Raw genomic sequence first — 26892 nt, forward strand, 5'->3', positions numbered from 1 at the left:
ATTTAACAGTGTCATTTCATGTTTACTGTTTAGGGGCAGGGGAGGGGGCAGGGTTGAGTGGGACAACTGGTGGTGAGTAACTCTTAAGGCTTGACTAGTAGCTCAGGACTTAAAATGTTGAGCCCTGACTGAGTCATTGTCATTCAAAGTGGGGACAACAGGGGACTTGTCTCACTTAGAGATGGAAGCCTGCAGGAGCATAAGTAAAAATGATTTTTAATGGTACCCTAGAAAAAATGAACATTTAAGCCTTGCAATGAGGTGTAAATTTTTATACTTCCCTGGAGTTCAGCTTTAAGTAATATAGCAAATATACACTTATCGGCCACTTTATTAGGTACACTGTTCAATTGCTTGATAACACAAATTGCTAATCAGCCAATCACAAGGCAGCAACTCAATGCATTTAGACATGGTGAAGATGACTTGCTGAAGTTTAAACCCAGCATCAGAATAGGTAAGAAAGGGGATTTAAGTGACTTTGAATGTGGCATGGTTTTTGGTGCCAGACAAGCTGGTCTGAGTATTTCAAAAACTGCTGATCTACTGGGATTTTCACGCACAACCATCTCTAGAGTTTACAGAGAATGGTCCGAAAAAAGAGAAACTATCCAGTGAGCGGCAGTTGTGTGAACGAAATTGCCTTGTGGATGTCAGCGGTCATAGGAGAACTGGCAGACTGGTTGCTGTGACATTCTGACAGTAGGGTCAGAATTTGGCGTAAACAACATGAAAGCATGGATCCATCCTGCCATGTATCAATGGTTCAGGCTGGTGGTGGTGGTGTAATGGTGTGGGGGATATTTTCTTGGCACTAGCAAAGTGTACCTAATCAGGGGGCCAGTGAGTTTACATAAATTGGGATGGAAGATCAAGAGGTTTGAAATGCCATAAAAATGCAAAAACTGTTGTAAGACTGAACCTATCAAGGAAAGCACTCTATTTTTTGCTATACAAACTATCTTCAGAGAGAAACACCACTAGCAAAAACAAATTCTTTGTAAAGCACTAAATAAGCATTGTTTACCTAGACGCCTGAGACACTTGCCACTTGATTCAAATGATGATTGTTATGTCTTTAGCTAGCAGCAGATAGCCCCCACCTCACCTCCTCTATCCCCCATTCTAAAGGATACATCCCTGCTGAATTTCTGGATGCATCACCTGGGAGACTCTGTTCAGGATGATAAGGAAGCAGTATGGGAATTCCAGTGGCAAATATGGACGAGAGACTTCAATAGGGGCATTGAAAAACAACACATTTTATTCAAGTCCACCTTTTTTGCAGCTTATTTTCCACTTAATCAAAACATATTTATGAAATCATTGTGCACATCATTTTTAGGAATAAGGATATATATTCTATGCTACAAACCAAAATAGTAGAGTAGATGTAAACCATAATGAATGACGTTCATTACTGTGCATCAAATCTTTGCATTGTCGTCATTTTTTTAACGCCATGACTGCATAACATTTCTCAGGGTCGGTTACCTGATAGTGACAACAATGGGCCTTGTCTGAATATTGTTTGTGGACATTGGCTGCTTTACCAGACAAAATGACAGGATAACGCAAGAGCACAACTGGTAGACAATGAAAAAGTGTTGTCACCCTATAACACTGTTCAACAGGTAAAAAGTTTTGGGCATAAAATTAGCTAATCTTACATAATTTTGGGGTGCTGAAAACGAAAATGACCCTAAAAAATGTTGATTGGCTCTAGTTTCCATGATATATTCACCCATCTAATGACGTAAGCCATTCAAAATGATGATGCAACTTCAGCTGCATATTGCGCAATTGATACTGGTGACCAATAGAAAATTGCATGTATACTGAGATGATGCAATATTAGCCTTTAATTGCATCACTTCACTGCATAAAAGCTGCAGTATCTGTAGCTGATTGCAGTTCGACAGCGTCTTTACATTTCGTTTTATGCTTATATAGGCTACTCAGTAATGCCTCGAACTTGTGTGAATAAAGCAGATAATTTCTGCTATATCTGCGGTGAAATAACTTTTATCTCACAAAAAAGGAGGATGACAGGAATGATTAAGAAAGCCTACAACTTGTATTTTGGCTGCAAGATAGGAGACCAGGACAAGAGCTGGGCACCACATATATGCTGCAATTCTTGTGGGACGGCACTGGAGCAATGGTTGAATGGAAAAAAGGCATCTATGCCTTTCGCTGTGCCAATGATTTGGAGAGAGCCAACAGATCATGTTAGTAATTGTTACTTTTGTATGGTGCCTCCAATTGTAAAAGGGCTAAATAAGAAGAAAAAGTTATCTGTGCACTATCCAAATATTCCATCGGCAATACGTCCAGTTCCTCATGGAGAGGGGCTACCAATTCCTAAAGCACCAGAATCCTTCGTGGTTGAGTCAAGTGAGGAAGAACCTGAAGCGTGTAGTCACGTGCAGTTGTAAGAGATAGCCCTTTCCTCGAATACAAGAGAAAAGCCAAGAGAAGCAAAACCGACACAAACTGAAGACAAAACTAGTGAGAATCCTAAGTATTAAAATGATTCAACTTAGCTTATGGCTATAATTTTTCTTGGTAATCCTATGCAATATATTATGCCATTTAGGCTTTGTTATGTAGTCAATATCACTTGCTTTATATTTGTGGAAAGACATCTATCTATATAATTATTGTGCATTATGTAGTCATTACGCCTATAGTAGAAAACTTTCCGTTTACAGAAAAACTAGAGCCAATTGACAAATTTCATTGTTATATTTGAACTCAGAATGTGAAATTCATTAAGAAATGGATCCTTTTGTTTCCAAAACTGGCAAAAAATAAAAATTTGTTGAACAGTGTAACAGGAAATGACAAAACAAGAAAATTCATGGCAAGTTCGCCAAGAATTATTTTATGAAATACAGAAGAAAATTCCTGAAGAAAAGTCTTCTGCCACTTTGGCTTTATGAGCACATTGCTTCCATTCACTGTCCATGCATTTGAAGAGGGCGAAGTCCCTGGAAACACGTCATGCACTCCCCCTCTCCAGACATCAACCAGGCATTTTGACAGCTGTCATCTTTGTGTGTGGCTGAGACTGCTACTATCCATACCTTGAGCTTGCTGGCACCTTGTCATTCCCAAACTGTTTGCTCAGTGATGCCTACATCCTCACTCTGATCACAGCTGCTTAGTCTCAGGTGTTCCCTATCCATGCTGTTTCATGCCAACTTCAATGTGAGTGTGCTGCTTATTTGAATAAAGTGATTTTTATTTGATACTGACCTCAGTGCCCTGCTGTTCGTTTTCTTCTGTATTGAGGTGATCCTACCTAGATCTTGTGCGGAAGCTGCAGAGGTTCCAGTCTTGGTCCCTTCTCCTGCTCAGCCATCCATCCATCCATGGATTACTCTCTCATCCATCCATTCAGTTGCCTCATCCTTTTCTCCACCCTGTTGATGGTTTACAGATAAAAATTAAGGTTTTGATAAACTATGTGACTCTACACTTCCCCTAGGAGCACCATATGTACTGTGTACTTGTATACCTTTTTGATTATTTTAATGAAATACGCAGATTTAAGTATACTGACAACATTAACAGATATAGTATACTGCATTTAAGATATTAGCTACTGAGTGTAAGATACTTTACTAAAAATCATCCAGCCGATGATTATATATAAAGCTGCTCTCATTAAAATAATAACTGGTGTGCCTGCCTTAAAGGTCTTTGATCAGACACTCCCTATTATGGGGTGACAACTGTCTACCAATCCTGTTCCTGTGTTGTCACTTGTCACATGCTCCTCTACTGGAGACTACAAGCAGCCGTGCAGTACTGGTCCACCATTATCACAATCAGGAACCTGATCCTGAGCAATGACCTGCAATCAGCTGGCATGTGAGTACAAACAGTCATGGCCACAAATAATGGAATCCCTGCATTTCTGTCAGATAATGCACCACTACACCCAGAAAACTGTTGCTTAGGCATTCTCAGGTTTATTTATTTTGCTTGTATTGGTATGAGACAAAAAAATTTGAGAAATGAAAAAACCAAATCTGACACATTCCACGCAAAACCCCAAAAATGGACTGGACAAAATTATTCTCAAAATTGTAAGAAATAATTGCATTCCAAGTTTGTGATGCTCCTGTAATTTGTAATTAAACTTACCTGTATCAAACATGTGCTGACAATATAGAAGTCACTCCAGCAACCAGTTAGAAGGGTGAAAAACTGACTCAACCTTTCTGTTGTGTGTCTCTGCATGCCACATGGAGCATGGACAAGAGAAAGAGCAGCAAAGAATTATCTGAGGATTTGAGAACTAAAATTGTATGGACAATCTCAAGGTTACAAGTCCATCTCCAGAGATCCTAATATTCCTGTGTCCACTGTGTGTAACATTGTCAAGAAGATTACAGCCCATGGCACTGTAGCTCCCAGGATGTGGATGAAAAAGAAACACATGATCAAAGATTGTAATGAAGGATTGTTTGAATGGTGGATAAAGAACCTCAATCAACCAGACAAATTCAAGCCGACCTTCAGGCACAGGGTGTAACTGTGTCAGTTCGCTTGATATGTCACCATCTGAATGAAAAGGGATGCTATGGTAGGAGACCCCGGAGGACCCCATTGCTGACACAGAAGCATATAAAAGCAAGATTGGAGTTTGTCAAAACTTATCTGAGGAAGCCAAAATCCTTTTGGGAGAATGTGCCGTGGACAGACGAAATAAAATTACAGCTTTTTGGTAAAGCCCATCATTCTACTGTTTTCAGAAATAGAAATGAGGCCTTTAAAAGAAAAGAATACAGTCCTTACAGTCAAACCTGTTGGAGGTTCACTGATGTTTTGGGGTTGCTTTGCTGCTTCAGGCACTGGATGTCATGACCGTGTGTATGGCATTATGAAATCTAAAGACTACCAAAATAATTCTGGGGTGCAATTTAGGGCCCAGTGTCAGAAAGTTGGGTCTCCGTCAGAGGGCACTGGTTTACAGCAGGACAATGATCCAAAGCACATGTGAAAAAGCACCCAGAAATGGTTACAGACAGGGAGCTGGAGAGTACTGAACTGGCCAGTAACGGGTTCAGATCTTAATCACATAGAGCACCTGGAGATCTCAAAACAGCAGTTGGGAAAAGGAACCCTTCCAACCTGTGAGACCTGGAGCAGTTGGTGAAAGAAGAGCGGCCCAAAATTCCAGTAGAGAGATATAAGAAACTTTTTGATGGTTACAGGAAGCGATTGATTTCAGTTATTCTTTCTAAGAAATGTGCTACCAAATATTAAATGGAGGGTGCTAATACATTTTGTCCAGTCCATTTTTGGGGTTTTGCATGAAAGGTGTAAAATTTGGCTTTTTGTTTCTCTACTTTTTTGTGTCATACCAATACAAACAAAAGAAATAAACACGAAAATGCCTACATTTGTAATTGCAAAAATGTTCTGTGAGAATTGGTGCATTATCTGACAGAAATGAAGTTTGGCCATAACTGTATATACAGAGGCTGAAATAAGCTAGAAGAGATCAATTAGCATACAAAAAATGATGGAAAGAGGTGAAAACGTTATTTTATTAAAAAAAATTACAAATGTTTATGATACACAGGGAGAGATTTACTAAAGCTAGTTCACTCAGGATCTCACGCACCTGTGCATGGTGGCCAATCAGCTTCTAACCTCAACGTGTTAAATTACGTTTTAGCAATAAAACCTGGAAGCCGATTGGTTTCCATGCAGAAGTGCACAAGATTCTGATGAACCAGCTTTAATAAATAAACCCCACCGTACCATAGTAAACTAAATGTTATCCAGTTAGGGTTTTCATCTATTTTAACAGCTGCATTGCCACAATGTTTCAGTTGCTATCTGTGCCTCTGTCCAAGTGACAACCTGTCCCTTATTTGTTGTTTTGGTGTCGTAGGGAATGGGAATGAGGCAAAATCTCCCCGCCATTACAGAATGGAAAAGATGGTAGTGAAGAATTTAGAATATGAACAACAAACAGCTGCAGGGTGAGAGGTGGGAGAGTTGAAGTTGTAATAAACATTACTGCATCAGCTTGAAACAAACAGCAAATCAGACAAGAAAAGCTTTCAGAATGTTCTCCAACCACCGTAATGAGTGTCTGTGCACTCTTAGTGGTCTCACACTGAGCCGGCAGTAAATCTCCTGCAGTTTGACCCCTCCTTCTGAGATCAGAAAACCTCACTCATTAATGCATGGGAATGCAGCTATTACTCCTATACAGTAAGACTGTCTATGCAAGTGGAACTTTCTGCATTTCAGTTCTAGTGAAAAGGAATAATCTATAAATTTTTTTCTTTTCTCTTCCACTATTCCTTTGGCTTCCGGGAACAGGAGAAGCCACTCTGTGTAAGCTATGAGTCATAACTTACAAAGGGCTATGGGTGTCCCCATGTGATAGCACTATTCCTTGGTGACTGGTCCAGGGTTCTCACATTCACCAAGTCACTTGCTCCTCCATACTTGGAAGTACAAGGTATTTTCTCCACTACTGGCAGTTGAATAGTATAATAGGGTAGCAAAGGTAAGTGGACAGTATGCTCCTGGGGATGAGGGATTAAAACTAAACATGTTTATTTGCCCTAGAAACAGAAAATGCCTCCCAATAATTTTATCCCCAGAACATAATAGTTTAATATATGCCTAAAGACCCATTCACACCTTCATGTTCTGGCACATTATATTAAGGCAGCCCAATTATTTGTACCAGTGCATTAGAACACACAAAATGCAGTACCTGCACCATTTTAGGCAATTAAATCACACCACAATACTCAGTAGTGCATTACTGTACAATGTACAGTAAATGTAGTGTGTACAATGCATGTGTGTCATGGAGGTGCATGGGGGTTCCATTAAAATTGAATAGCATTGCAACACATCAACGAGTATAACAGGGGCATTACTGCAATGCAATGGTGTGAATGAGTCCTAAGGCACAGCTTATAGTATTTCATTTGCTGTAATCTTAAGTTTTTCTTTTCCCATATTGCTACCATCATCTCCATAATATGGTTGCTATGAAAACTTTGAGTTATTATTATTATTATTATAATTAGTTGCCCGAGAACTTGCACTGCAAGGCTTGAGACCTAAAGCTTAGCCTAGCCACAGACCTGAGATGCCCAGTCACCAATGGATTAACAAAAGGGGCACAAATTTGAACATTACTGAAAAAAAGTGATTGGCCTTTGGAATTTTATTTGTCAATTTCCAATTGTTCTCAGTGATCAAAGAAAGGATAATTATGGTTCCAGTAGCCTTTGCAGGTGAAGTGAAAATGATCAAGAAGGTTTATGTGTGAGTTGGGAGAAAAAGCATTTCTAGAAAGTGACAGGCAATGATTGTCCAGAGATGGTTTGCTTTAAGCTTTCCTTTAAGTAATCAGTCTGATTTGGTAAAGGCAATTCCAGGCAACTAGGAAACTAATCAGTGAGCTACAGCTCTGTTCAGCAAACACTGCAGTTGTCAGAATTAACTAAAAACGAGCCATGGTGGAAGGAAAGAAAATCGAGTCTCTATGGGCTGCTTTAATGAGACCATTCACTAAATTTTACCTAATCTAAAAACATTCAGTAGTCTATTACAACCAGAGCCAAGAGCACCTCACATGGTCACTGGGAGTGTTTACTCTTCAAAGCCTACACAAATGACAATCAAATTTCCCAGGCCTGTATAAAGATGATTGGTGGCTGAAAGAAATGGCTTGAGATGTTTTTACATAACACTTTCTGCATGTGAAAGTGTTTTTGGGAACACCTCCTGTGCTGTACTATTACACTTAGCCGACAGCTAACTAACAAAATCGGACAGAAGGAGTGTTGTGTTTTATTCCAAAACTGAATTTACTTCTGTGAATACTTCTGTAAAACTGCAATACAATTACATAAACTGAAGTTACAATGTACTTGTATATATGTATCTCACAAATGCGTACAATGAACACATTTCTTGCAAACAGCTACCTACAAATCATATTAAATACATAAATGCGATCTGGCTATATACGTGACTTTAACAAACACAACGAATTAACATATGTGTATCAAAGGGAGAATGGAAGAGACCCTCACTAGTGTTCTTCAGGATGCTAAAATGGCTTTGCAGTGGCAGATGGGGAATCTTGTTTAACAAGACACTCCCTCTTGTTGAAAAGAATAATAAAAACAGGTGCAGTGGCACCCAATAGATGGCTCCCTACTCAACAATGATGATATACAGATCACCTCCCCTGCATCACAAGCAGGGCTTTCAGGTCACCAAGATTTTTAATGGGAGGGAGTGAAGCAGACTGGTGCACTACAGCAATGCCTTAGTGAAGAACCAAAACAATGAGCAAGTAGTATGAATCTCAAAGTTTAGGTTTCCATAACAGAAGACTATCTTTTAAATCATACCATTTTATTTTAGCATTCAATACATTTTTTTTTAATAATATAAATAAATATTGTAATGCCAGCGATTAAAAACTATTGATAAATGTTGATTTACCAAAACAGTCTTCTCTTGGTTTACAATTATATTAAAGTATCAGAAATATCTTATGGTATACAGCATACAATGCCTAACCTCTTCATGTAGCTAGTGATCATTGATTTGTGCGCACATACAGTGGCCTCCTGTTGGCTGCCCATCCTTTTTTAATGTATTTCTGCCTTGCTGTGACAGAGGATTTCTATTTTACCTGGTGGGGAGTTTACAGAAAGCAAAAATCAGCGCTTTTCATCCACTGTGTAAAATATAGCAATAGAAACAAATGGATTTTGTCAGGCTTGGCTTCCTACCTCATATTTGGTAAACTGCCACAAAGAACAGGTGGCTTCTGCTTCAGTAACATGTGGGAGGGTTGTGCAAAATGAAGAAACAAAGAGACTTCTTTATAAGAAAACAGAATTATTTCTGAAATACATCAAGCCATGGCTAACATATTTATGGATTTTTCAAGGTTTCAAATTTGTGCCAAGTTATTTTCAGCTTAGGTGGGTTATTTAGCTACAGCATAGCCAGAGCTAGAACCTACCATATAAAGAGATAATGCATTTCCATCACAATATAGACTAGCATGTGGATTTTGGGTATTCTATGAATACTGAGCCACCATGTTGATTTTCTGCAACATCTTTTCATTTTAGATATTTAATACAAAACTGAATTAAGTGAGTTAAAAATTGGAAAAACCTTGCCAACACAAGACAACAGTCCTTTAGGATCCTTCACTACTGTTGTATAACTATGGCATGGGATGACCTAATGTGTGACCATCTGTTCATTACCACCACGTAAGATTGTGCCAGGGTGTTCCTGCTTAGTCAGTGTAATTAAGGGCAGTAAGCCCTGTTACCCTGCAGCAATATGGTGCTGTAACTGGCAAATAAAAACAATTATAGACCATGGGGTGGTTAAATGACAAGACCTCAGTCCCAGTTTAGCATCTACACCAAACCATTCATTAAAACAATCAATTACAATATACAAATAATTTCTATATTATATATCAATCACAACAAATTTTCTAATTTAATAAAACATTATCTAATCCGTGGAGTGAGACATTGGACATTTATAAACTGACAAGAAGATCATGTAATTCACACTAACTCACAAAATTACCGTAACGAGTGCATCCTGGGAAAAAGGTTACAGAATTATTTTGAGGTGGTAAAGATGTCCATATACTCCTCACAAAGTCTATACAACCTCCCAAATACATGTCTGCAGTACAGATGGCACTCTGCAGTTAGGATTATGATAAACATATAGTGGGGATGCCCCTACTAAGTTCTGGAGAAAAAAAATATACACATATACAATTGCATTACAGGTATCACCCTTAGGAATAGTGAATTCATACTGGATAAATCCATGTCTTGAGATAGTATCACCCTTAGGAATACTATGGTCAGGATATACTCTATCATTCCTGGAGCATCTCCTAAGAGACTACATTAATTAACCTGGCTAGATTTTTTTTTTCAGCTCTAAGGCACCAGAAATCAGACAAAATTCCTTCCATTGGAGAATAGATGGTAAAGCTACATTGCCCTATATGAAAGAAATACTTTACAGCGCAAGTCCATAATTGACAATCCCAATTCAATACCATGAAGTTTGTTTGGATTCGGTTTATGGAATCAAGTGAATACATACTGGATAAATCCATGTCTTAAGATAGTATCACCCTTAGGTATACTATGGTCAGGATATACTCTATCATTCCTGGAGCCTCTCCTAAGAGACTACATTGCCCTGGCCAGTTTTTTATTTTTTTGCAGCTGCCAGAGCAGCAAATCCAAGGCACCGGAAATCAGAAAATTCCTTCCATTGAAGAATAGATGGTAAAGCTATATTGCCCTATGAAAGAAATACTTTACAGAACAACTCCCAATTCAATAACATGAGGCTTCTTTGAATTCTGTTTCTAGAATCAAGTGAATTCATACTGGATAAATCCATGCCTTGAGATCGTCAAACCAGGGCCTTTGACAATCTGGGGTTTATTTGATAAAGCTGGAGAGTGCAAAACCAGGCTCACTTCTGCATAGAAACCAGTCGGCTTTTAGATTGTATTACCAAAGCTTAATTGAACAAGCTGAGGTTAGAAGCTGATTAGTTTCTATGCAAATGTGAGAATCATTTTGCACTCTCCAGCTTTAGTGAATAAAACTCAGTGTCACCTGCAACTCAAGCTCTTCTTCTCCTCTTAATCTTTCAGTAGGGGTCTACCAAGTCTGTGTCCTCAGACCTCTTCTGTTCTCTACTCCTCCTCCCTTAGTCAGTTGGTAACCTCCCACGCTTTCAATGCCATCGCTATGTTGACAACACCCAAATATATCTCTGTGCTTCTCAACTCACCCATACAGTCTAAACATATTACAAATTTACCATCTCACATTTCAGTGAGGTGGTAAAACTCAACCTTTAAAAAAAAATGAGCTCATAATATTTCTTCTTCCTGTGTCTGCTCCCTTGACTTTTCAATGAAGATTAATAACACAACTAAGAGTACCTCCCCTCATTCCTACCCCATCTTAAAATATCACACAAACCTTCCTATTTACTCATTCTAAGATTTCCTGCTCTCTAGCTCCCTTGTTGCTTCCTCCCATGCTTGCTTCCAGAACATCTCCAAAGCCTCTCATCCTCAGGATCTCCCTAATCCAACCTGTTTGGCTACCTCTTACTCTACCTGCCTTTAGGTGATCCCTGAAAACTCATATCTTCAGGGAAGCCTATCCCATCTCTACCTTATGTGTAAACATTTACTTTCTCCACCATATCACCTTCTGTATCACTTGCCCCTCCCTTTTAGATTGTAAACTCCTAAAAAGCAAGGCCTTCCTAACCCTTTTGTCCTGTATTTTATTGTGCGGTCTCCTTTTACACTATAAAATGCAGTGCAAACTGTTGCCGTTATTAAATTCTGTATAATAATATCACTGTCCTGAGGTATTGAGGAACTTGGCTTACCATTATGACATACACAGATTCCCTCCCACTTTACACCGTTAATCTGGTTGAAAAAAGGCACTAGTCCATCCATTTCAACCAACATTGAAAAAAAAAAAAAAAACCTTCCTCCAGTACCCCTTCTCCCAAACTCCCCTCAATACTTCTAACTCTCCCTTCCTTTATCTCCCTCCCTCTTCTTCTGCTATACCTTCTTCCCTCTCTTCTCACCCCTTTCATTTCTTCCCAGGATGTCCATAAGCTACCTGCTACTTGAGATGCCCCGTGTGGGCATTCTCACCATCCACATGTTTGAGGTAATGATGTTAAATGGAAAAAAAAAAGTGGCTGAAATACAGATCTAATTTCTATCTCAGAATGACCCTGTTTGAAATAATAGGAGGAAGAATATGGCTGAACAGTTCCACAAGTATACCAGAATTTAAAAATCAATAAAATAAAAAAACTATTTCCTCAAAGAACATATTTCCCTACAACACTGAGGCCCATACATATCTGTGTATGGAGAGATGCTTCTTGATAACCTATTGCTTTTTTTCTGAGATAGCCCTTCAATTTCTAGTGAATATAATTGTGAATGTATGGTGGATACAAGCTGTCATGTATAGAGATCAGAGCTGGACATAAGTATGCATCTTTGTGCAATTTTGGCGGTCTGTAATTTGTACTGCAGCAATGTCATGACTTATAGGGGCCTTCCCAAACAGCAGTCAATATTCTGGCTGAAACAACTTCTACAGATATAGCTAACTGCTAGTGTGGAGCCTTCTAATAAAAACTCATGATCTACTCCTGCTTTTGAGATTTTTCCAGAATATTTAAAAGTGTAACTCCACTTATGTTGAGAAAAAAACAATCCCATCTGGGTGATCTCTGTACATTGCAGGGATTTAACAAATTTTGTTGCAGATCCCTATCTTTTGTTATTCTGAAGAAATAGCTGTTTGTCTGTGTCTATGTGCAAAGCGGATTTTTTTTTATTGTGATCAGCTGCTGCAGGATTCTAAGGAGGAAAGTGGTAGGGTCTGAATCCCTTTAAATGTGAATAACCCTTTGGGACTATCTCGCAAAAACTGAAATGCTCATTCCAAGGGATGTGAGGATGCCCAAAATTTTAAATTATCTTCAGGCAGACTTCTGGGAAAACTAGTAAGCCAATCACACAAGCAGGAAATTACATTTTTCAGGGTAATTTTCTACACCATCTGTGTAGAGAACACCTACAGGTTGCCATATTGTATTGCATTTTACAGAAAATTTCACTGCTGCAGAATAAGAAGAAAAGGTCAATTTTAATAATGTTACATTACAATATGGCTTGTGGCAAAATTGTATATGGTATTTTTATTATTTGCAATATTTTATCCCACAAAAAGTGGAGTTACCCTTTATCCATAAGTATTTCTATAAATGGTATTAGATACTACCAAATACAAATGAGGGGAAACAAGCAATACATGCTTAGCTGCCATCCCACAAAGATATATAGAAAATACAATGAGAAAAAAGATTTTAGGAAGCAGAGAACAAATTTTATTGTGTACTGTACAAAGAATAGAATTCACATCAAAATTCACTTACAACAGTACAAGAATATATATATATCTATATCTGTGTATCACAATTTTCTCAGAATCTTCAAGTGTTTCAATTATCTGCTTCTTCAGAACAGGGCAAGTATACATGTAAGTTGCCATTTTAAATTTGACTGCACTGTGGGGTTGATTTACTAAATGGAAAATAGGCTATACACTGCTAGTGTACTCCAAGTGCACTTGGAAGTGCGCTGAAAGTGAAGTTGCTCTAGATCTGAGGGGAATATGCAAGGAAGATACAACCGCATATTTGCTTGCACATAATTGGATGAAAAAAATCAGCAGAGCTTCGCCTCATTTCAGAACTTCCCCTTGGATCTAAAGCAACTGCACTTGACGTGCACAGCCTATTTGCCTTTAGTAAATAAACTCCTATGTGTAGGTTTGTTTGATGGAACTCGATGCACCATGCTTAATTTAAAAAAAAACAGTTATATATAATTTCGTGTATAAAAATATATATTTATTGTAATTTATTTTTCATCAATGTCATTATTAGATGTACCATATCTTTCAAACAATTTATCCTCTGTATTTCCACCCTGTCCTGAAGAAGCAGGTCCAGCCCTAGCTGCATCAACAAGAGTTCTGAGCAAATTATGGGACATGAATTATGCTTTTCGGGTCTAAATTTCATATACCGTAAATTATAATGTAAATCCATGTACTATGTTTTTAAAAGGTTTTTTTAAATAATTAATTTTTTTTTAATGAAAACGGAGAATAAATTCTCTTTAAAATGTTCTAGGCTTTGTCCTCAAATGTTGCACATAAAATCCTTTTTCTCAATGTATTTTGCTATATAAAAGAAATTAAATGCATAGCAATACAGAGCAAAACATGTAATAAATCTGAACATTAGGGATTTTCATTGCACATATGGTAATATGTTGATAAATATTCAGTATAATATGTGTATTTATAGAGAAGTAACAAGACTCATATGTATAAAAAAAAACAAAAAAAAACCAGACAAATATAAATTAATAATGTGACGTCGCAGAACAAATAAAAAGCCATACAAAAATGTGTAAATACCACAGGGAAGGTAGTAAAGATGTAGGCACAATTTATATGTGTAAGCATGTACAGTATGAGCACGGAGATTTCCTGCCGCTGCAAAGCTGCGGTGTTACTGCATGGCCAGACATTGATTTCTCCAGGTAGTAGAACAATGGATGCATTTCAATCCATCTTGATAATATTGTAACCAATGAGTTACCTCAGTAACCACGGTAACCGCTGTTCTTCTATTGTGCAATGGTAATGATATCACTGCCACATTCTTGCTTATATTTTATAAGGCTGGGCTTTAAAATGAGAAGATTCAGTGCATGTACATTATACATGCAGCCTGTTCTTTCTGCATTCTCTTGAATATTCAATGTAAAAAGCAAAAACTGTTCCAACTTGACTATATATATTCTTGCTTATTTTAAAATATGTATACACCACACACATATATATATATACACACACACACATACATACACACACACACACATACATATATATACACATACATATACACACACGGTATATAGTATAATATAAAATAATCAACTATGTTTGTATACACTACAAACATTACTTGAACCCTAAAATAGTTTGATCATTTATGGTTTTGGCAATGTGGAAAAATATGTATTTTCACATTTGCAATATATTTCTTAAAAGATATTTTATGTTTTATGCAAACACAAGAAAAGGGATTGAATTGAATTCTTATTAAAACTCCACAATTTTACATATAGCTATGTACTGTACCTGAATTTGCTTTGCTATTAGTTTTACACAGTAGCACTCCAGGAGAAAAGGTCAGTATTAGAAGCCAATGACAAATTGAGGCAGTCCATAGATACTGTATGCTGTGATTTGGCCTAATCAAATGGTCATCTGTCTGTCTGTTGGGCCCATCATTCCACCATGGGTTGCCGAACTCTGCACCACAAGCAGCCTAGATTTCTACAACAGCCAAATTTCAAATTCATAGTGAAGCAAGAATACATATACGACAAACATTTTCATTATTCCTTTGCATCTTTCATAGATGCTAAGTAGGCTCAGTATTTGCTCAGTAGGCGACAATTTATAGGACAATATTCCCTACTTACCACATTTGCCCAGCAAGCCTGACATTAGCTTTATATTTTCTCAACAGCAAAAGTGCACCACTAAGGCAATTCCAGATGAATTTCAAACTCAATTTAAAGACCATTGCTTATATTTTTAAATGTGTTAATTATAACAATCTTAATGTTCACAGTTTCATTTTCGCACTTTTGTCGCAATGCTGCAATGGTAATATTAAATCCCTCCAATTCAATGTATGCAGATATAAAAGAAGTCCAATTTAGATTTTAATCTGGCCAACACCAGTGTTCCCCTCCTTCCTGCACTCTGGGCAATCCTTCAGAGTAAACACAAACAGTCTATTAACCCTGAGCTGTATGTGGATGAGCCAGAAATGCGCCCATAGTTGAGATCGCCTTAGAGAGTAGGATTCGTTGGACCAGTTGTACTGCTGGAGGGACCCTTCTGGAGTGAGAAATAAGGTAAGTAAACACTCCATATTCCTGCACCCCTAGACTGAACAAGCAATTAATTCCTGAAGTGCGGGGGAGAGGGACTCCACTGCAAGAATACATTTTGTCTAATTCCTGGACTGTTCAGTAACAATTTTCCACCTGACTCCTCCTTTCCACAGGCCCACTGCATGGTAAAAAATAAAAAAATAACTGGAGTTCTGCTTCAACTTTTATCTTGCATAGATCATTCATTTGACAGAACGCAAGAGCTGAGCGATCAGATAACAGCCTATGTGGATAGCTGTAGCATTGAAAACAGGAGTTCTGGGTTATGTAGAGCTCAAGGGCCTACCTGATTGGATGCAGAGTGATTGGATAGATGGTGGCTCCTCCTATTACATATCTATCCATTCTCTGCATCTCACACTGTTTCCTGTCTCTCTGCTGTAAATATAGTGTTCATATTGAGCAGAAGATCACCCCTCTCAACAGAGTAGCAAAGGAGCCGAAGCAAGGTGCAGGAATAACTGTTCCAGCACCCATCTGGCAGCAGGATACAGCCTAAATCTGTGGGATGCTGGGGTTTTTGTTAAAACCGCAGGACAGTTCTACAGAATCTGGGACTGTTGGGAGGTATGGGTTTTCTAACAGCTGCCAAGATTCTGGTGCAATAGAGTGCATGAGAATTAATTTATTCACAATGCATACAGATAAAGAGATGATTGAAGGTTTTTAAACGAGGAACTTCACTCCCCACCCACAGAGGGTTAATTTTGATTTTTACCTCCTCTCACCTTATTTGTTCTTGAGTTGAACTCAGATAGCATATTCACCTGCTCAGTGATTCCAGCATTGTCCTGCTGTGATCCAATGATCCCTCATCGCACAACTGATCCTGCACTGCCATCTTCACTTCTGATGTCATTGTGAACAGGCGATCTCTCCTGGGTTCAGACTGCAAGCCCCTAATGACATGCCACCAGGTCTGCCTTTCTGCAGCAGCTCCCTGTAGGTTGAGGATTCCTGGGATATCTGATGTGGGAGGTATATATGCAAAATGACCTGAGTCTGTGTGTACAGTTCTGTTTGTCATTTACAAATGTGGCAGGCTGAGGATCTGGAAAATCTGAAATGCAAAGTGTATTTAAAGCTAAAGTTTAGTTTTAACAAAAAAGGTTTATTTTGGGTACAATTTCATTTAAACAACTTACCTGTAATGAAGTGCATCCCATGTGCTCCTGACTGCTCCTTAGTATAGAAATCTTTTCTTTAGTGAAGCCTGGTCTTCTTTGCTGTGTTGAACTTTTGACACTGTATAAGTTAACTGCTTTGGGTCCAACAATGATGGAGTCCTGATGGCCACCCTCCCCTTCCTGTCCTCTCCCCCATTCACTACACTCCTTGTGCTGTTTTCACAAATAGCAACCCATTACCAGGATGGGGTATTAGATCCTGTCATTCATCCGCACCCCCCCCCCCCCTTCCATTCAGAGAAAATGATGCTGTTGCTGTGACAAAAATAAATACAAGGAGTGTTATGAATGGAGGAGAGGACATATTGGAAGGAATGGCCATTCAGACTCCTTCAAAGCTTGACCCAAGGCAGTTAAGCCCATGCAGCTCCAGAAGTTCAGCACTGTGAACAGATTTCTAGAGTAAGGAAGAGTCAGCAGTACGTGGGATGCCCTTCAGATAAGTTATGTGACTAAAGCTGTACCCTAAAAAAACTGACTGGCTGCCATCCAAAAGGTGCCCTTTGTGTTCCTTCATCCAAAGTGCATGCATTCTAATACAGGAGGTGTGTTACTGGCCAAATCACCAGGTGAAAACAGTGGGGGGGGGAGCCTAATAAAGAAACCGAATGCAGCAACCACCTGTAAGGTGAGCTGCAATATATTACATTTTGATTTTGGGTTTAATACTGCTTTAAAATGTTTTAAAGAAACAGACATCGATAGTCATCACAACACATTTGTATTGCATTTCACAGACTAGCCTCCTGAAAAATAATTAGGGAGCAGATCAAGCATGAAAAAAGCTCAAGTGGCATTGCCTGTTTCATTACCTCTTTGTGTTATTACTACCTCCTTGCCTGATTATCTTCCCTTCCCACTAATTCACATTACTCAACAGTAGCAATTAGTCAGTACTTTGCGGCAAAGAATTACAACCTGTTACAAATACATACAAGCCTAGCAAAGAGTATAGAACAAGCAGTAGCTAAAACCAGGTGTAAATTCCATGGACTCTACAGTCCTCTTCAGAATGTCATACACTCTAAGTGTAACAAACGTGTAATGAAAATGAGGAAAGGCATTTGAAAAATACTGTGCAGCAAATTCTACAAATGTGCATGAATTTAGGGGCCCTTTCACACCATTCATGTACATTAGCACATAGTGTATGTGCATTGTGTGAATCGCCATTCACCCTGAATAGAACACCAAAGAAAATATAGTGTAAAGAAATTCAAACCCTTCACTACGCCACAATGCACAGATGTGCATTGTGGAGCACCGTGTTGGAAAAAAAGTGCAGGCATATTTTTCCATGCAATTAGGCTTCTTAGGGGCCCGTGCCATTTCAGAAAATCAGCATCTCCACGTTCATGCAATCTAAAGGTCAGGCCAAATTTCCTTTTGTGTGCCCACTGAGTCACATTTTTTTTTTAAGTTGCTTCTAGGACAACTAGAAAATACTCAGAAAAAAAGCAATTAGTATTAACCATAGATCAACTTTCAACGAGATTAGCTGCCATGGGTTTTGCACACCACCTAGGTTTTATTCAGTACATTAGGAAAATTATTCCTGCATTAATTAGTGGATCTGTTCTGGGGTTTCCTCTCTGTCTCATGCAATTACTGAAAACTCTGAGGATATATAGATGTCGGGTGGCCAAGACGCTGGAATGCTTACCCAAAGCCTTTGCAGCAGATGTGGTAGTAACAACTAAGCTATGCAAAACCAAAACTTGTAAACATTAAGATAGCCATGGAAGGTCAAATGGTCTATTTCAACATCCACACTTATGATTGAATCTAAAGATCTGGTCATTTTCACCAGCCATCAGTACTTTTTGAAAAAAATTAAACTGAGCTTGTAATTAAACAAATATGTGGGAGCTTTTTTTTAGTTATTATGTTCAAGCTTTGCAACTGTCATTGTGGTCCTGGTAGCACTATCTAGAGCAGCTGTGGTCAACTTTCTTGCTTTCTTGGACCTCAATTGTGGTCCCTGACATCACCAAATGGTCAAAGAAAATATTCAGTAAATGTAATTTTGTAATAGCTATCAGAGACTGTCATCATGCAAGAGAAGACAGTTAAAGAAGGCATTCTAAAGGCATGCTACTCAACAAGATCCTTTACAAAAAAATCAGAGTAAAAAAAAAAAAAGACAAAATAAAGAAAAAAGGATGTACAGCACAGAAAAAAAACAGATGGTGTGAAAAAGCTAAACCAAACTATTTGACCACTAGTACCCAGTTTAAGGCCTCATGAACTCAGGACATTTTGCCAACTCTCCTAGACACCTTTCTTCCTGGCAGTAGCCAAGATGTACATGCATGTATCTTGACTATGTGCATTTAGGTTCATCAAGCACTTGGGTGTTAATTAATTTCATTGGCCAGAATAATAATTTAATCTGGTCATTGAAATGAATTACTGCTCAAGAGCTAAAACACGCCTAGCGTTAACGCGTCTTTAGACATATTTACAGGCATCAAGCTTTTTTTCTGCCAAAATGCTGCTGCTCCTGCCTCTAAACTCTTCTAAATGTCTATGTGTGCATGGACATATAGGCTAAAAAGCAGGGGTATTTAGAGACAAAAAAAAAAAAAAAAAAAACAGACACCCCTAACAGCCATGATAATAATGTCCAGTGTGCATGAGGCCTTAAGGTCAGTTTTTCTTTATTGGCCCAAGTAAGTAACTAGGTAAGGAATACTGTAGGGACTCCAAGAGCTGCACTATAAGGGCCAAGGGGCTGGATCTAAAGAGTCATGGAGAACATGGATAAAGAATGGAGCCAGTAAAGTCTTAACTCCAATCCTGTTGACAACAGAACAAATAGTAAAAATGAATTTGTGCAATGGACATACAAAAAGCAATAAAGAAAAAAAAAGACATTTTCATCTTTCCACATTAGAGTTCCACTTTAGGCCAAGTTACCGTATTTTCCTTACACAGGCTTTTGAAGTACCTCTTGTGTCAAATACTACTCATTACCATGTGGAAAACACAAAAGATCTGTGTCCACAGAATGCAGTAGCTCTGCACCTTTAAAAAGAATATGTTGATGCAGCTTCCTCTGTAGCTCTCAACGAATCAAACAATATTTGATTTGAAAAAGGAATATTTTTCAGTGACATAAATCATACTTCAAGAGCAGATGCAATCATATGGGAACAAAATAAGTTATAGCAATAAATCCTTATAAAAAAGCTGGACAGCTAAACATAAATTGCAGGGTGTCATATGTTAAAAAGAGAATTTTCAAAAATATTGATCACAGTTGAATGTAAAGCTTGGTGTCAGCGTACTAAAAGACATTGGCATTTAACTCTCCACAAAACATTACCCCAATATCATTTCAGAAAAAACAATAAGCCCATGGTACTAAAGCTGGCCTCCAGACATACAGATGAATACACTGGTGAAATACATAAACAGGAGCAATTTTACCTGTCAAAAGGATTTGTATTTCTGTCCATTCAGTTCTGAGATTTACAGTTCTGCCACACAGCGTAGCCCTGTCTGGCAGGGGAGAAGGCTTGTCTATTTTGTCATCCATTGGGGGACACAGGAATTCTTTAGACCGATGGGTTATACTGCCCTCTACAGGAAAAATGGACACTGGCAACAAAAAAGTTGACCAATACCGGGTAATGCTGCCCACAGTCAACATACCTCAGTTTTTGCTAGTGTCCTCAGGAGAGTGGATGTGTTTTTTTTAGAAATGTTTCTAGTCATCTACAGTTACTGGTACCTTCAGGCCAGATGAAAATCCTGAGCAGCTCTCCAGCTAGCCAAGCAATGCATGTTCTCAGTTCATTATCCATGTAGCAGAGTGCCCAGATGCAGGCGCAGACCCCTTTAACTTCTTCTCCCACAACCCCCTGGGTTCCTGGGCATGTCCAGGGCAGATAAGATCCTCAGCTTCTCTCCCTCAGAGAGGCTACATCTAATAATGCAGAGTTAAAGTATAACTAAAGGCAAGACCTTTTAATAATTGTGGATGGAGTGGAGAGGGGTTAGAATATCTGTATCTATTGGAGTTAACAAAGAAACTCCAATATGTAAATAAATAACCCTAAACATATATTAAAAAACTATATGAACCCAAATAATAAAACAAAAAATTCCCCAAAAAAACACCAAAAAAAATTTGAATAATAAAATAAAATAAATTAAAAAATAAAAAATATATATAAGTCACTCGTGTCCAAAAAATAATTTTTAAAGTCACTCCAAAAAAACTTTGTGTCCAAAATTACACAATTAATCAGATCCTCTGGTATCAAGCCCCTCCAATGGCTCCCAAAAGGAAAGAATGCACCTCAAAAAAATGAAAAGAAAACTCATATAGTGCATTAACTAAATAAACATCATATCCCATATGTATTTGTGCAACTTCAAAAAAACTTTTGTGCAAAATTAATCAAGTGAAAAATGTGAACACTGTGTTCAAACAGTGATAGTGCATCAATCTAAGTGACTATACAGTGTACACTTCTACAGTGTAAGGCATATACAGGGGCGGACTGACCATTTGGAAACTCGGGCACTGCCCGAGGGCCCGGGGTCAGTAGGGGGCCCCATGAGATGCCCCTGGTACCTTTTTCATAGGCTTTTTTGAGTTTGGGCAAGGACACAGGGGCTCCATGATCCCCTATTGCCCAGGGGCCCCATGAGTTGTCAGTCCGCCCCTGGGCATATATACCCTTACCACAAATGTACCAAACAAATGCCTTTTCAATATTGCAAAGATCAGCAGCACATTTCCACCACTTTCCTCCAATCCTGAAAAAGTACTCCTTAAGATGTCATCCACCACATTTTCCTGAGTGTCATCATGGCTTTAAAGAAGTACCCCATAGTTATGAAGATTCACCCTCTTTATTTGTCCTGTTTACCATTACCATTAAAAGTAAAAGTAAAAGAAAATCCCAAACTTGGAGCTGTCCCCATAAAAGTAAGAGAGGGGAAATCTTCCAATGGGGATACTTGTTCCGGTGATCTGGGAGTCCCCAAGGAATTCCCTTAATTTGCATGGATTTTCCCTCACTTCCTGTTTGGCTATGGCACAGAAAATGAAGGGATGGGACATGGCAAAAAAAAAAATCTGTCAGGGGTTATAACCCTCCCTTGCGCTATTCAAAATGAAAAAAAAATTTTGCCTGTAGTTCTACTTTAAGTGGGTAAGTGATCTGCAGCCAGGGAGTGGCTCTACACTATTAGAGCCGGATGCAGACAGTTACTTAAGGAGACTAGCTGTTGTGGCAAGCTTCTCCCAGACTGCTACCAGAGTACTCCACTTCCAGTGGTGGTCCTTTGTCCTTGAATCCCTCCAGCTGTTCACCTGTTTCCAGAATGACCCTGGATTTATCTGAGAGGGGTGCCGTTTACGAGGATAGTTACAAGTAACTGTATTCTTAACTGATTTACTGAAGTAGGGATTCTCAGCTAGACTTTCTGTTGTTATACAATCCTACAGAGATTATGCTATGCAGCCACAATACCACAGTTAATGCCTCAAACACGATGAGAATATTGGACAAAAAATACTGCTTTCAGAGCAATCGTCCGATAATCTGATCATTAGTACACAGCTTTTGAAAGTCGATCACAAGTGAAACCATCATCATGTGAACATATTCGATGGGACCAGCACGAAAATTTTTCTTGTACGATAGCAGACCGAACAATTTTCATTTAATCAGTACATGCTTGGAAACAAAAGTATACATTACAATACAATGCAATACATTACAACTCTTCCAAAGTTGTATTCTGTCTTACAAAGAATTTCGTAATTTTAGTAACCTCTTCATTTTCAATATAAGACAATATGCCAAAAATGGACAATTATTCATCCGATATTCTCTTCATGTGTATGAGGCTTATATTACAGAGACATTGGTGTGAAGGAGTCCATGTTTGTTCAGCTGTAATATTCTTTTGTTTTGCATTATTGATCACTATCTCATCATGGCTGATTATCCTGTTATTTATAGAATGCATCTATAATAGTGTTCTCTTTGTAACAGTCCTTAGGTTGGCAGTAAACATCCATCTAAGTTCTAGTTCACACAGGACTCCGCTATTCAGACCATGGCAGTACATTTGTTTGTTATGGAGTTATCGGTCCAGAGCTGAGGTAGGGTTTTTTTGTCCCTTCCCCTAAAACTTACTGTTTTGGGTACTTGACAGGCTTTTGTTGGGTTATGGTTTCAACTTTGGTAGTGGTACTAAGAATATTTCCTACAGAAACAACTGTATCTGAGACCGTTTCTACTTTTGTTTCTTGGCTCACTTATACTTTATGTACTTTGCAAATTGGTTGTATGGAGCAGCCCATCTCTATTTCTACTTAGTATTTTTAGGGGAATTTGTTACTGATTATTTTTCCTGCCTCCTCCTCCTCCCTAGCTATTGATTACAAAACCCTATTTAGAAGGGAGTACATGAGCACACAGAAGCATGTGTGCATGATTTGAATCATTTGCATGCTATACAGTGATTAATCAAGAACTGACCAGCTAATCACTGTCTTTGTGCTGGATACAGAGGAAAGGAAGTGTGTGGTGCATGTATTGATCACTGTATTCTCTCTTCACATCTCCAGTACAAGACAGGCATCCCTACTAATCAGATATGAGCTTCCGGAGGTGCACTTAGGAGAAAACAAAAATGTTGCCCTACTTTCTGACCATCATGGAATCAAATCCAGGTGTGAATTTTATTTGTAAAATAAAATATATACAGTTGATATAAATAGTCCACACACCATACCACAGTGAAGCATGGTGGTGACAGCATTATGCTTTAGGGCTGTTTTTCTTCAGCTGGAACTAGGGCTGTAGTCAAGGTGAAGGTACCTATGAAAAATGGTTTCACCAGAAGAAGATCATTTGGAATGGCAAGCTATAGCACATATGCAAATCCATTTAAAAATGTGTGGGGGAGTCTCTCCCCATTTCCCGCTATTGAACCTGACCCACTGGGTGTCAAGCCTTTCAATTATTTTCACGATACACATGAGGCGCCGTTGAGGGAACTCCTTCACTATATCCAACTCAGACATTTCACTCCCTCCCTCCTCGTAAATAAATCCGCCTCTTTAACGCTCACTTTGTTCGAAAATAAATGCCACACGGATCCACTTTCACCTGGTCTTATCTCACTCCTGTACTCCTTCCCCAACTCTTCAGTCTCTGCCCGGAAAACAGCTTACATGGCGAACTGGGAACGAGACTTGGGAGTAACTATTTTAGAAGACAGGAAATATATTGTCCACAGCCACTTGCTCACAGAATGTGATCGCACTTGAGAATTCTCATAAAGTTTTTATGCTCTGGTATCTTACACCGGTTTGTATCTCTAGATTCTCCTCTCTGTTGGACAGGAGGGCACAACGGCCCATACCTGGTGGACCTGCCTGAGGGTTTGCAGCCTCTGGATTCGGTTGTACACCCTAATTGACACGCTCCTCCACTATAACCTAAAGAAAGACCCAGTTGACGCACTAGTACTCAAATCTATACAGGCGGTATGTAAAAAAAAAAAAACATGCAAAACTAGTCACTTTTCTCTTTATTGCTACTAAGCAAACTATTGTTCATTCTTGGAATTCACCTGTCCAGTTTCCAGGAAGTCAGAACCCGCCTGAACGGTTTCATGGTCAATGAGAAATTGACAGCCATACTGGAAGATAAACAGGAACATTTTTTAAAGATCCGATCCCCTGGATAGATTACATCCAACCTGACCAAAGAGCATTGCAGCTGTGACCCTCCTCCCTTACATTGCAGGTTTGAGCCGCTAGGCCACTGCGACACTCCAAGATGCTACCATTTCTCTCCCTTCCATTCCACCCCTTCTCTACTCCCTTCCTCTTCCCCATTCACGCTTTCCTTTACTCCATTTCTTACATCGCCCCCCCCCCCCCTTTTTTTTTCCTTTCCCCTTTTCTTTTTTTTTTTTAATTGGAATGCTCAGCTTTTCTCCATTTCAGGCTGCCCTGGAGGGGAATTGTACAGGTACCCATTTTCTCCTCTTTATTACTGCAGATGAGTAGAGCCTTGATGTACCCAAAGGGTTTTTCTTCTACTGTCTTCCTCAGGATTGTGTAGAATCTGGACTATCCTCAGAAAGTCGTGTTGTTCTCTCACTATGACTCAGCTACCTATGGACTTGTTGGTTCTGGCAGCCTTAGATGTTACCAAATTTACCTGTAAATGGGTGTCCCAGCCCCCTCTACTGCACGTTGTGCAATTCTGTTCTGGTTTTTTTTTGTCTATGCAACGATTGCAAATCTGTAGGATTCAATAAAACATTTATTGAACCAGAATATTTGTGGAAGTGACCTGAAGAGGGCTGTGCACAGGAGATGTCCTTAAAATCTGACAGATGTGGAACACTTTTGCAAGGAAGAATGGGCAAAGATTCATGAGATACAATGTGCCATGCTGATAGACTGATGTGATTGCTCCAGAAAACTGAATGCGGTCATAAAATCAAAAGGTGGTTCAACAAAGTATTAGTTTAAGGGTCTGCATATTTATGGAACCACATTATTGTAATTTTTTTCCCCACTTTAAAGATTTCAGTCTATTTTTAATTGAATTGCACAGATTAGTAAAAAGGTGAAAAAAAATCAGCAGTGATTTATCTTGGTCTGATTTTTTTACATCTCAAAAACCTTTTTTTTTTTTTTTTTTTTTTTTTTTTTTTTACAGGGGTGTGTAGACTTTTTATATCCAATCTATATGGTAAAAAGACAAGAACAGACAAACATTTTTTCTCAGTATCACTATAAAGGAACCATATCGTATACCCTTAGCAATTTCGGAGATTAAACTGTTAATATATAAAGTTTATAGAGCAGAACAGCCCCGTCCTACAAAGTATAACAAGGTTTACATTGAAATCTTCTTCAACACAGACAGCAGAAGAATAAGGAGTGATATTCTCCTTGACAATGCTATTAAATAATCCTATAAGTAAAACAATGAGCTGTTATTTTGGTACCACTTTTCACCACAAATGGCAGCTATTAGAGTAACTGAATATATAGCAAGGATAATAGCTGTAGGTAGTTTTTCACAACTATTTTGCTGTGCGGTCCTTTACACCTTAAATAAATCATCTTTAATATTTAATAGCAGCTTTTACAATGACTCATTGTCTGATAAAATATTAATGAGACATCCAATTAAATCTGTTGCTAGATCAGTAGTTCTGAACAAATCCTAGTAGGAATAAAGAAGTAATATATGTATATGCTGTATATATTAAATCCACAAATCATAAAAGCATATATGGTGTAAAAAAATAGACAAATGTGGAAAGTGAAAGCACACAGATTCAGCATCCATGCTCTCAGGTGGAGAGTTCATTTAGAAGATAAAAAGCTTTTCACCCTTTACAAATGTGTACTTATTGCCCTAGTAGATGAGAACTGTGTCATGCTGAATAGATTCATGGTAGAGGGCTCTATCTATAATCATTTAATCATGATAAAAGAAAAAAAAAACTATTCAACTATAGTCTTTGTCAAAGAATAAAGAATTATAAAGCAACCTGCAATGCTTTTTTTAGAGCTCACAACTTTGAAATATTGCCTTTATTTTAAACAACTACATAAAATATTTTTTTTTACTCTAAAGCAATTATATATATGAACCATTGTTCAACTGACTGAACATTCATTAGGACAGTGCACTACTGTACCACCTACAAGCATAGATCACAAGAACCATTTACTGACAAAGTGTCGTCACAATATTTTCCAGTAGCATTCAATATTTAAAATATATTTAAAGCCAAAACTTTTTTTCATTTAGGGAATAGCTAAGGCCCTATAAGTGTTTTTTTGTGTTATTGAGGAGACGTCACAATATTTTCTGTCCTGGAAGTGAGGCAAATCTTGTCACTGGAAGATGGTCAAACCTTGTATTTCTGTTTTGGTGCAATTTTAAAATCTTACATTTTCCCATAATATCAGTCCTAGGGACAAATAGAGAGGGTGAAAACCTTAGCTATTCAACTGCAGGGTCTTAA

General features: G+C 38.4%; 1 protein-coding gene across 15 annotated transcripts in view; it reads right to left on the reverse strand.

The window, feature by feature from the left end:
* The window catches only part of NAV3 (neuron navigator 3), an 833019-nt gene that overhangs the window by 764564 nt on the left and 41563 nt on the right, over positions 1 to 26892 (reverse strand). Inside the window, exon 2 of one of the 15 annotated variants that reach the window (XM_089674054.1) lies at positions 3262 to 3428. The exons of the other annotated variants lie outside the window; for them this stretch is intronic. The gene's annotated coding sequence lies outside the window, so the exon portion shown is untranslated. The remainder of the gene's footprint in view (positions 1 to 3261; positions 3429 to 26892) is intronic. 15 annotated transcript variants of the gene reach the window in all.

This window comes from Staurois parvus, unplaced genomic scaffold (genome assembly GCF_062004578.1).
Source record: "Staurois parvus isolate SC_StPar_1 unplaced genomic scaffold, SC_StPar_1.0 ptg000147l, whole genome shotgun sequence".
Lineage (NCBI taxonomy): Eukaryota > Metazoa > Chordata > Amphibia > Anura > Ranidae > Staurois > Staurois parvus.